We start from the raw sequence: 12076 nt of genomic DNA, 5'->3' as shown, positions 1-12076 counted from the left end.
TGCATCGACTATCGTCGGTTGAATAAAGTGACGATAAAGAACAAATATCCGTTGCCACGAATTGACGATTTGTTCGATCAATTAAAGGAGCCTCGGTGTTTTCAAAGATAGATTTGAGGTCGGGTACTATCGGTTGAGGGTCCGAGAATCGGACATACCCAAGACCGCTTTTAGAACGAGGTACGGTCACTACGAATTCTTGGTGATGTCGTTTGGGCTTACTAATGCCCTGCGGTATTTATGGATTTAATGAATAGAATTTTCAGGCCATACTTGGATCGGTTCAGTAGTTGTATTTATCGATGACATTTTGGTCTATTCGAGAGATGAAACCGAACATCTTGAACACCGAGGCTAGTGTTGCAAATCTTACGAGATAAGCGCTTATCATAAAGTTCAAGAAATGTGAATTTTGGTTGAAAGAGGTTAGCTTTTGGGGCACGTGGTGTCCGCGACGGTGTCGGTGGACCCGAACAAAATTTCGACCATAGTCGATTGGAGACCTCCAAGGAATGTTACCGGGTTAGGAGCTTTTGGGGCTTGCGGGATACTATCGACGATTTGTGAAAGGTTTTTCGATGATAGCTGCACCGATGACAAAACTACTTCAAAAAGATGTTAAGTTCGAGTGGTCGAAACGCTGTCAAGAAAGTTTCGATCGACTAAAAACCTGTTTAACCGAGGCCCCAGTACTAGTACGCACCAGAGTCCCAGTAAAGAGTTTTCATATCTGATGGCGCATCCTTGCTTGGGTTAGGTTGTGTGTTGATGCAAAAGGTCGAGTAGTGGCTTACGCGTCGAGACAACTAAAGCCGCATGAGAGAAACTATCCGACCCATGACCTTGAACTAGCGACCATAGTGTTCGCCTTGAAGATATGGCGGCATTACTTGTTTGGAGAAAGGTGTCACATTTATTCAGACCACAAGAGTCTAAAATATTTGATGACTCAGAGAGATTTAAACCTGCGACAAAGACGTTGGCTTGAGTTGTTGAAAGACTATGAACTCATCATTGATTATCACCCGGGAAAGGCCAACGTGGTGGCCGATGCTTTAAGTCGCAAGGCATTGGTTGCTTTGAGAGCGATGGATGCTCATCTATCTGTTTCACCCGATGAGGTGCTAGTAGTCGAATTAGAGACCAAACCGTTATTGATTCATCAAGTACTTGAATCTTGGTTGCTAAGCGAGCCGAATGTGTTTCGAATGAGGAATCAGAATTTCAGATTGACGACCATGATTGCTTGACGTTCAAGGGTCGATTATGTATTCCAAGGAATTCGGAACTTGTTTCGATGATTTTGAACGAGGCTCACAGTAGTCGAATGTCAATCCACCCGGGTAGTACTAAAATGTACAATGACCTGAAATGCCAATTTTGGTGGCCCTGTATGAAACGAGACATTTCGAATTTGTTTCAAGGTGTCGATATGTCAACAAGTGAAAGCGAACATCAAGTGCCATCGGGATTACTTGACCGATCACGATACCCGAGTGGAAATGGGATCGAGTCACCATGGACTTTGTATCCGGACCGCCATTGTCGCAAGTAAGAAGGATGCGATCTGGGTCATTGTTGATAGATGACCCGGTTGCTCATTTTATTCTGTCCGCACGGATTTTTCGCTGATAAATTGGCGAAATTATCGTCTCCCAAATTATTCGATTGCATGGGGTGCCTATTTCTATCGTGTCGGATAGAGACCCAAGATTTACATCGCGATTTTGGAAGAAATTGCAAGAGGCTTTGGGTACCAAGTCGCATTTTAGCACTTTTCACCCCAAACCGATGGTCAATCCGAACGGATAATTCAAACACTCGAGGATATGTTGAGATGTTGCATCCTTGAGTTTAGTGGTTCATGGGAACGGTATTTACCTTTGGTTGAATTCGCCACAACAATAGCTTTCAATCAAGTATTAAGATGGCGCCTTACGAGGCTTTATACGGACGTAAATGCCGTACCCACTATTCTGGTGAACTTAGTGAAGGTAAAATCTTGAGGTTGATTTGGTTAAGGATGCCGAGCAAAAAGTTCGAGTAATTCGTGAAAGTTTGAAGGTCGCTTCGGATCGCCAAAAGTCGTATGCGGATTTGAAAAGGAAAGACATTGAATATCGGGTTGGAGACAAGGTATTTCTCAAAGTCTCACCCTGGAAGAAGGTGCTTAGATTTGGCCGTAAGGAAAAATTGAGTCCGAGGTTCATCGGTCCGTATGAAGTATCCGAACGAGTTGGACCAATGGCGTCGATTAATTTTACCCCGAGCTTGAAAGGATCCACAACGTTTTCCATGTCTCGATGCTTGACGATATAGGTCGATCCATCGACGTAATCGCTCCGTCGAGATTGAGATTGACCTAATTTGAGCTATGAAGAGGAACCGGTTCGCATTACGATGCGTGAAGTAAAAGAGTTGCGCAATAAGAAAATCCCATTAGTGAAGGTGTTGTGGCATAAACACGAATTGAAGAAGCCACTTGGGAACCCGAGGACTCTAAGAAAGAGCGATACCCAAACCTATTTACTGGGTAAGATTTTGGGACGAAAATTTCTTAAGTGGGGAGAGTTGTGACATCCCTAATTTGACCCTAGTCGGAAAGTGGTTTGGGACCACTAAACCGAGTCTTATAAGTAATTAAAAGTTATATTCTATGTTTATGATGTTAGTAAATGCATGTGTGAAAGTTTCATGCATTAATTTGATCATTTCTATGTGAATTTATTAAAATGGACTTGTATGAAACATTGTTGAAAGGTGATAGGCTAATCTTACAATGGTCTAATAGTACATGCATGCAAAAGAGTGGTTTTGCATGTCAATTTGCCCAAAAAAGGGAAGAGTGGCGGCCATGACAAGAATATGGGCAAGGGAACATGTTTCCAACATGTTTAGTTAGTGGATTATGTAGAAAAAATAAAGAAATGAAAAAAAATGAGCATGGATGCCCCCCTTTTGTTGCCGTGAGTAGAGGAAAAGAAAGGAAAAATTTGTTCATCATTCTCAAATCTTGGCGAAAATACTAAGGGAAAAGGAAGGATTTTTGCTTCATGCTTGGTTTAGAAGAGAACTAGAAGGAGATTTGGTCATACTTGTGTCAAGATTAAGGTATGTTTGAGGTTGTGTCATGAGATTCATGCATGTTTTAGTTGCTAACTTGATGTTCATGTTAGCCCATGGTTCAAATCCTTGTTATGCCATGGAAATGGTATTTCGCCAAGGTTGATATTGTGTTAAAGCCATTGCATGCTAAATGTGAAGCTTGTTGATGATGCATGTAATGATGGATTGACTACTCTTGAAATTTCTTTTAGCATTCTTGAGTAAGACATGGAGTTTTCTTTGTTTAACCATGACCAAAAATTGAAAGGGGATGGTGTGGGATGTATTCGGCCATGGCATGCTCATAAGTGCGATTTATGCTTGTTGCATGATAGGTAAAAATTTGTGTTTTGATATATGTGTATATGTGTTTGTACATGATGTTACAAATGGATGTGAAAATATATGCTAGATTGGGAAAATTTGATTAAATGTTCATGAGATGAAATTAGGTGATTAAAAGATGTTAGTTGACATTGTACATATATATATATATATATATATATATATTCGGCCATTAAAGTGAGTATGTAGGTAATGTTGAATCAAGTTTTTGGTGCATATTCGGTTAGGTGTATAATCGACCAAATGGGCGATTAGTAAGAATGGTTGCCGAATATACAAGCATACATATGCATGTGTAGTTGAATTATGAATGTTTAGCAAGATGGTTAAACTAGTGATTTATTGATTAAGCTCAAGGAGTTAAAGAAGGAGAATCAAGCAAGGGAAAGACGAAGGTCATCGAGTAGCCGACTTGGAACTATTTTACCCAACACGAGGTAAGTCATTAAGCATATATTTGGTGTTGATTAGAATGATCATAATATATATGCAAATGTGTTTAAATGAGTTGATGTGTAAATGGAAATGTATGTGTATGGAGTGATGCCATTGTTGAATGTATAAAGGCAGCAAAATGCATAAGGTATTGGTCTCGGCACTAAGTGTGCGGGTATAAATGGACACGGTGACAAGATTGGCACTAAGTGTGCGGGTTTAAAATTGTACAGCACTAAGTGTGCGAGTTTGATTATATAGCACTAAGTGTGCGAGCTGAATGTATATAGAACTAAGTGTGCGGATTCACTATATGCTCTTGCATTACAATTGGCACTGAGTGTACGACATTACCGAGTTAATCCCGGACAGCGGATCAGGTAAGTACCTTGAGCTCATGACGAATAGGCAATATGTTCATGCTCGGGGTTGAGCTTGGTAAGCTTTAAATCTATGTGATGATTCCAATTGTATGATTGTGGTGAAAATGAGTTGGTGTGTGAAAATGCCTCAAATATCTTATTGTATAGAATATGAAATGTGGATGTATGACTTGGTATGAGATTGAACCGAAAGGTCCGAGGAATTATAGTATAGTTTCGATATGGATGGAGTACCTAGCCTCGTTTATCGTTTCATGTTGTGATAATTTTATTAATGGTTGGTTGATGAATGCTTATGACTTACTGAGTTATAAACTCACTCGGTGTTTTCTTGTCACCCATTTTAGGTCTCTTGGACTCGTATTGTTTGCGTGCTCGGAACCGTCGTTGAAGTCATCACACCGGCTGGAAATCTTTTGGTATTGTCTTCGTAGTTGAACTAGGAGAACATTTGGCATGTATAGGCTATTTTGTTTTGTTGAATTGTGGGTTGTAAACTTTAAGCCATGCGAAAATGGCCTATGTGGTCGGTTGAGTGTGATTCTAAAACCTATGGTCACGAGCCTTAGAAACCTTAATTTTGATAAGGTGGCCATAGTTGCATTACGTATGATGAAATAGTTGGCCATGGAAGAATTATGAAATAGTCATTGTTTGCTTTAGTAACAGATGCTGCCAGCAGCAGCGAGGTGAGATGGAAAAATCACTAAAAATAGTAGAAGTAGAATTAAATAGTGAATAAATTATGAAATTGAACCTTGATGAATATATTTTCATATGGACAAAACGAAATGACCATATGAGCCGTATTTTAAGAGATATTCGAGATTTCGTGAGACGGGGCCAGAACGGTTTCTGGGTCCCCTGTCGCGACTTTGAAAATTTACTATAAATTATCCAGAAAGAATTAGATGTCATGCCTTATATTTGCAGATTCCATTTTGAGTCTAGTTTCATTAGAAACAAACAACACCAGTATTAAAGCCCTGTACAGAGAGATATTCAAGTTGTAACGGGCGAAGGTCAGTGTAGTCGACCCCTGTAACATGGGTGACTTTAACTAATAAACTGTACCAATTGGCCCGACCAAAAGTTCTAGAAATAAATCCATGGATGGATATATGAGTCTAAATTCAGGGAAAATTTATGGAATCAGTTTCCAAGTTTTGAAACTCGAGATATGATTTTTAAGGCGACAGTGATGCAGTTTTCCAGCCTGTCCGGAAATGCCAAATTGGTCGGTACTTTAAGAGGATTTGTCTCGTTAACCCCTCGTGTCCGACACCGGCGATGGTCTCGGGTTCGGGGTGTTATACTCGCCACACGGCCATGTCCTAGGCCACACAGGCATGTGCCCCTATCTTCAAGGTAAAATTTCCAAAGTTGTCAGTTTAATCCCGAATTACTTCTAAAGCATCTATTGGGCCCCGTAGACTTATATTAAGGACTTTATAGTATAATTTGAGAAGTTTTGATTTGGATTGAAAATTTACGACTCAGTTTTGTACAAATGTTAGAGTATAAGTTCGGTAATGCCTCGCAACTGATGCAGTGATTCGTAACAAGTAATAAATTTTTATAATGAAGATAAAACCTAGACTAACTATTATCACGACGAAAAGGCAAGCGCACCTATCGAAAAATAGTATAGTAATGGCAAGACTGAGATGTCGTACCCAAGGGAACCAAAAGTACTAGTAATAACTATCTTTTTTTTATCTAGCCTAAGAATAAAAGGGTTTGTTTATTAAACTAATTATCTAAACTAATTAACTAATTTAATCAAAGTAAAGAGAAAGTTTGGAAAATGACTTGAAGAAAAGCAATTGATAAAGACGACACCCAAGGAGGAATCCTCCTAGATTTCACTTATTATATGACTCTGAACCAGACGATTTATTCACTTGACTTGATCCGTGAGACTCCCTAACCTATGTTATTATCCCTATTTAAGACTAATAACGTCTAACCCCTAGATTGAATAACCGAGACTTTTCTCTAATTAACACTCTAGGGTTGCATTAGCTCGATCTATGGACTCCCATATTAGGTTTCACCCTAATCCGGCAAAATCTCGTAATCCTATTTCTAGGCGCCCGATCAACTCCGCTTAATTATGCCTAATCTATTCTTAGGCAGGGTCTATTCCTCCTCTGCATAAGCACATCAAATCATGAATTAATACCCGGAATATTAACTCAAGCATTAAGAACACATAATTAAGAACAAATCAAGTATTTATCATACAGTTCAGATGATAATAACAAGATCCATCATAGGTTTTATCCCCCTTAGGTATCTAAGGGGTTTAGTTCATAATAAAATAAGAGTACATCTCAAAAGTATGAAAATAAAAAAACATAAAGAAAACTCTAAAACCCCTGAAGGAAATCTGAGAGAGATCTTCAGTCTTGGAGTAGCTTCGGCTTTTGAGATGGATCGTCTAGCTTCCTTCAAGTAATTCCCGGCGTGTGGTTTTGTGTTCCATAAAAGTTCTGGAGAGAGAGGCCTCTTTCTAGGTCATACTTAGGGTGTTTATATAGGCTTTTGATTAGCTTTCTTGCCCCCTAAGTATCCTTTTACCGTGTAAAATACAACTCCTTGAAAAAGGGACACTCCCGTGTGCCACGACCATGTGACGTGATTGCCAGGCCGTGTTCGATCCGTTAGACTGCCACAACCGTGTGGGCTCAATGGCCAGGCTGTGTGAGTCGTGTAAACCTTGGTCGACACCCTCGAAAGGAACGAGTGTGTGAGCTGCCCGTGTGGCAAGGCTTAGGCTGTGTGGTCTTCTCAATTTAGTCCGTTTTGTCCCTTTTTAGCTTGTTTTTGGCTCCTTTTGATCCTTGGTGCTCTCCTGAGTACAAAACATGAAATAATCGAATTAGGAGTACCAAAATCCACAAATCTAATAGTAAACATCCATAAATATGCTAAGTATTTGAGGTAAAAACATGTATAATTTGGCGTTTATCAGTAACCCTGTTCTGGTGAAGGTTTGGGGTTAAAGGGTGTTACATTTAGTGGTATCAGATCTACTCAGGTTTAGTCAATTCTAGGACTAAATCGAGCTCCAAATTGAGTCTAGAGGTACATGCCATTATTATGTTAACTGTGAGTCAGGATTGGATGCTAATTTATATACTGATAAATTAACTCTGTTTTTTAGTGAGAAAAAAATGTCTGACGAAAGTATCAAGGGTACCGATCAAGAAATGTACAGTAGAGATGAATCACATGATGTAAATGAATCTAAATCTACAACCCCAAGTGTAAACCCGGTAGGTAACCAACCACCGAATACTGGAAGGGATAATACAGAAATATTTAGAATGATTACCGAAGCTCTTCAACAAGCGGTAGGAAGTATGCCTGCTACTATTTCTACCCTTGCTACCGACGAGCTCCTATTAAGGAACTGCGAAAGTATGGAGCTACAGAATTTCTGGGATCAAAGGGAACTGATTCAACAATAGCTGAAAATTGGTTAGAGACTATCAAGAGAATTTTGAAGCAATTAGAATGCACACCATAGGAAAGTTTAATATGTGTTGTTTCTCTTTTACAAGAAGAGGCTTACATATGGTGCGAATCAGTGATTCAGAATATATTAGAAGAACAGGTAAACTAGGAATTCTTTCAACGGGAATTTCAGAAGAAGTATTTGGGAGATATATATGGAAGACCGAAAACGGGAGTTTTTGATGCTGAAACAGAGAGATATGTCCATAGTGGATTATGAACGGGAATTTCTGAGACTGAGCAGATATGCAATTGAATTCCAACTGCAATTGATGCTTCTACGGATTACAGAGTTTGCAGATTTAGTAAAAGGAGCTAAAATGATTGAACAAGTACTGAGGAAGAGTAAAAAGTCCGAAACTGTCTGTTCAGCTGGAAAACGTCTTAGAACTGCTAGTTCAAGTCTGCAATTCAAACGATCGAGGGAATCTCATGGTGGTGGAAGATTCAATTCAAGATCAGAAAGAGGAGACAGAAGTCGAAAGAGACAAATTACTGTATCTACTGGCAGTATCAGAAGCTCAGCTCAGAACGTTAAAATTCCAGAATGTGAATATTGTGGAAATAGACGTAGAGAAGAATGTAAAAAGTTAACTGGGGGTTGTTTCCGATGTGGATCCACTAATCATTTTGTTAAGGATTGTCCGAAGATTGGTAAGGCAACACCAATGGTATCACAAAGATCTGAATCTACTTCCAGAGGTTGAGGATAAGGCCGAAGTGATCTAGTTGCTGGAGGAGGTACTAGAAGAACTAGTGAAAATGCTACCCAACAATCTGGAGAGAGAGGCCTCTTTCTAGATCATACTTAGAGTGTTTATATAGGCTTTTGATTGGCTTTCTTTCCCCCTAAGTATCCTTTTTCTGTGTAAACTACAACTCCTTAAAAAAGGGACACACCTGTGTGCCACGGTCGTGTGACGTGGTTGCCAGGTTGTGTTCGATCCGTTAAATTGCCACGGCTGTATGGGTTCAATGGTCAGGCCGTGTGAGTCGTGTAAACCTTGGTCGACACCCTCGAAAGGCACAAGCGTGTGAGCTGCCCGTGTGGTCTTCTCGATTTGGTCTGTTTTATCCCTTTTTAGCTTGTTTTTGGCTCCTTTTGACCCTTGGTGCTCTCCTGAGTACAAAACATGAAATAACCGAATTAAGAGCATCAAAATCTACAAACCTAATAGTAAACATCAATAAATATGCTAAGTATTTGGGGTAAAAATATGTATAATTTGGCGTTTATCAAATACCCCCATACTTAAGCATTTGCTTGTCCTTAAGCAAAATTCTCACTTACTGCTAGAACTCATTCTTTTCAATCGAATAATCATTACTGATAATGTTACAAACTATTCCATGGAAATTTATACAGTGAGAATTTAACTATAGGGGCATTAAAAGCCTCAAACAATCTAAATCAGATATCTCGATAATAAAATTATAGGTAAGCTTCTTCCTTTAAGTAATTAACTTTAGTTCTAAATACACAAGAGATGACATCCTCACTAAAGATTCACTCAAATCATTCAAAGTGTTTAAGGGTCAAGATTGAGCACTCGATTGTCTAACATGAAAAGTTATTACCATAGGCTTGCATGAAAATCAAATCTCCACTACTTGTAAATGATATGATACACTAATCAAAAGGTCTTTGCATGGTTGTAATGGGGTTTAGGTTACAGGTATGATACAGTTTGAAGAACAGGGGTAAGAATCTAGATAATTTCAATATGTTACCCCACTATCAAAAACTTAATCACTGAATCACAAACAAATAGCTAGAACTATTTTACAAGAGTTCATGACAACTTTAGCTTGCTAAGAATTACACACACATTTTTTTTAAGAACAAATCAAGTTAAAACAATACAGAAATTATACTTCATGATTCAGTAACAAAAAATGGTGAACATAGTGAGGTAACAATATTAACTTCAATCTCGATAAAAAGGGTCAAATTAAGTAAGAGGATTTCAACAATAATGGGTTAATGGGTTAATGACAAGGGTTAATCAATGAAAAAGGGTTAGTAGCTCAATAGGGGTTCACTAAGGGTTTAATTATGTGGGAAGGCTTTTTATGGAGTAAGTGGGTTAAATTCTAAGTGCCTTTATCATCTCAGTATATCAAATCATACGTGTGATTTTGACATGTATAATTGAAGCAAATTCTAGAATAATAGTTCAATGTTGACACACTCAAACCACAAAAGAAGTGAGTAAGAAAGAAAGCTATATGCTCTAAAGGCTCAAAAATCTCACCAAAAATTTGGGTTTTTGATGTCATTCATGTATACTTAAGATTTCAAGATAATACCTCAATTCAGGAAAATAACCTAAAAACTTTAGTTCTCAAATTATCAACTTATCATGCTTGATTCTCTAATGTCCTTTAATCAAATAATCATGCATAATTCCCTTGGTCTAATTCATGACATACCAATAATAATTATAGATCAATTAGAATTCATTCGATCAGGATTATGAGAACATCACTTAAACACAAGACCAAATTCAGGGATTTGAGAATAATGCAAAAAGTTAGGTTTCATGTTCACCCCCCACACTTAAGATGTACATTGCCCTCAATATACAAAGATAGACTATTCAACATAAAGAAAATCATAAAAGGGAAAGAGGTGAAACTCCCTGTTACATGGATGCGGAGCTTGATTCTGAGGCTAGAGTGTTTGGGGAAAATGGTAGGGGCCACTATTCTTGGCTAGATGAAGAAATTGGGTCGTTGAACATGGCACTCATTAGGTATTGTTCCCTATTTGTTTCCTCATTGCGTAAAATATTCCTAGTAGCTTTGCTTGGAAGTCTGTAGAATCATGAAGAGCTTTAAGAGTTGGTGTGGAAGAGAGTGTAGTGGAATTACTTGTTAGAAATACCAGAAAATGAAAAATAAAAATTTACTAATATAGATATGTCTTTCAAAATAAGAAAATTGAAATGAATATAAAAATTAAAAGAAAAAGAAAAATAAGAATAAAATAAAATAAAAATAAAATAGGAGGATTCAATGATCCTCGCCGGTGAGGCCCTCAAGTGGTGGTGCTGGAGGTGCGATGTGGAAGTGCTGGCATAGCTGCTGCATCATGGCCTGCATATCATCCATCTGTCGGTCACGTCGCCGATCTCGCTCGTGGCTCATCTCGAACTGTGTAATGCAATACTTTTTGAAATGGGCGAGTCGATCAGAAAGATGTGCCAATAAAGCAGCCACATGAACTGGTCGTTCCCTAGGTGGTGCGGTAGAAGGCTCCTTGTGCTGTGGGGGAACATCATCAGGAATGTCCTCAAGATCCTCCTCGTCAATGGCATGCGAGAGACGGTACTGAGGAGGATCGGTCCCACGTCGGCGCTCGATCATCCGCATGTGTAGCATAGTCGTGATGCCCTGTGGGGACATCTGACCTATCAGAGTAAGCACTGATGACTGAGCCGTGGTGTTGAGGAGGCCGAAGTGTCTAGCAAGGCGCGTCACGTAGGGGCCGATAGAGATCACTCCCTTCCTATGCCGCTCGGTCTGATGGCGAATGGCGAAAGCAATGAAGTAGGCCAAGCCAGTTACGTGTGCATTCGCCATGCACCATAGATAGTAGGCGTCGTGGGTGTTGACGACGCTGGTGCTCTCTCTCCTCCCGGTCAATGTGTGAGCCAATATGGCATAGAGATAGCTGAGGGAAAGGGGGGAGAACTAAGGCCTTCGAGCGACTGGGGTTGTAGTTGGAAAAGAGTGGTGTCAAAGCCTTCCAGCACAAGAAGGGGGAGATGGGGATATTGCGTGGTAGTGCATTCATGTCTTCCTCCTCCATAAACTCATCAGTGTAAAGTCCCAGAGCAACTCCAAACTCTGGGACACCCATCGCACGAACTAGACCACCTAATCGGAAGTGAATGGTGCCTGGGTTGTCATTGTTCATCATCACCACCTGTAAATGAAAAGTAGAGCATAATTCTAAGGTTAGCTCTAAATAAGTGGGCTCAGTAATAGCGAGGAACCGTTCCTATGGGTCTGTAGATAGGAGGGCGCGGATGGAATCAGCGAACTGGACTTGCTCTACGGCAGCCCAGTCGATGCAACGACCTGTGGTGATGGGTCATGCGTGTAATATTTGAAATAGCTCCTCTTGTGAAGCTTGTGGAAATTCAAGGAATGGGTGCCGAACTTCGGCTGTAACTCGTACCGAGGAAGAACCCGGTCCCCTACGTCTTTTTGAGGATGGGACTACGGCCTTCTTTCCTCTCGATGAAGACATAATGTACATGAAAATATATGAGCATTGA

Source organism: Gossypium arboreum, chromosome 13 (assembly GCF_025698485.1).
Source record: "Gossypium arboreum isolate Shixiya-1 chromosome 13, ASM2569848v2, whole genome shotgun sequence".
Taxonomy (NCBI): domain Eukaryota; kingdom Viridiplantae; phylum Streptophyta; class Magnoliopsida; order Malvales; family Malvaceae; genus Gossypium; species Gossypium arboreum.
Note: the sequence above shows the minus strand (reverse complement) of the source record.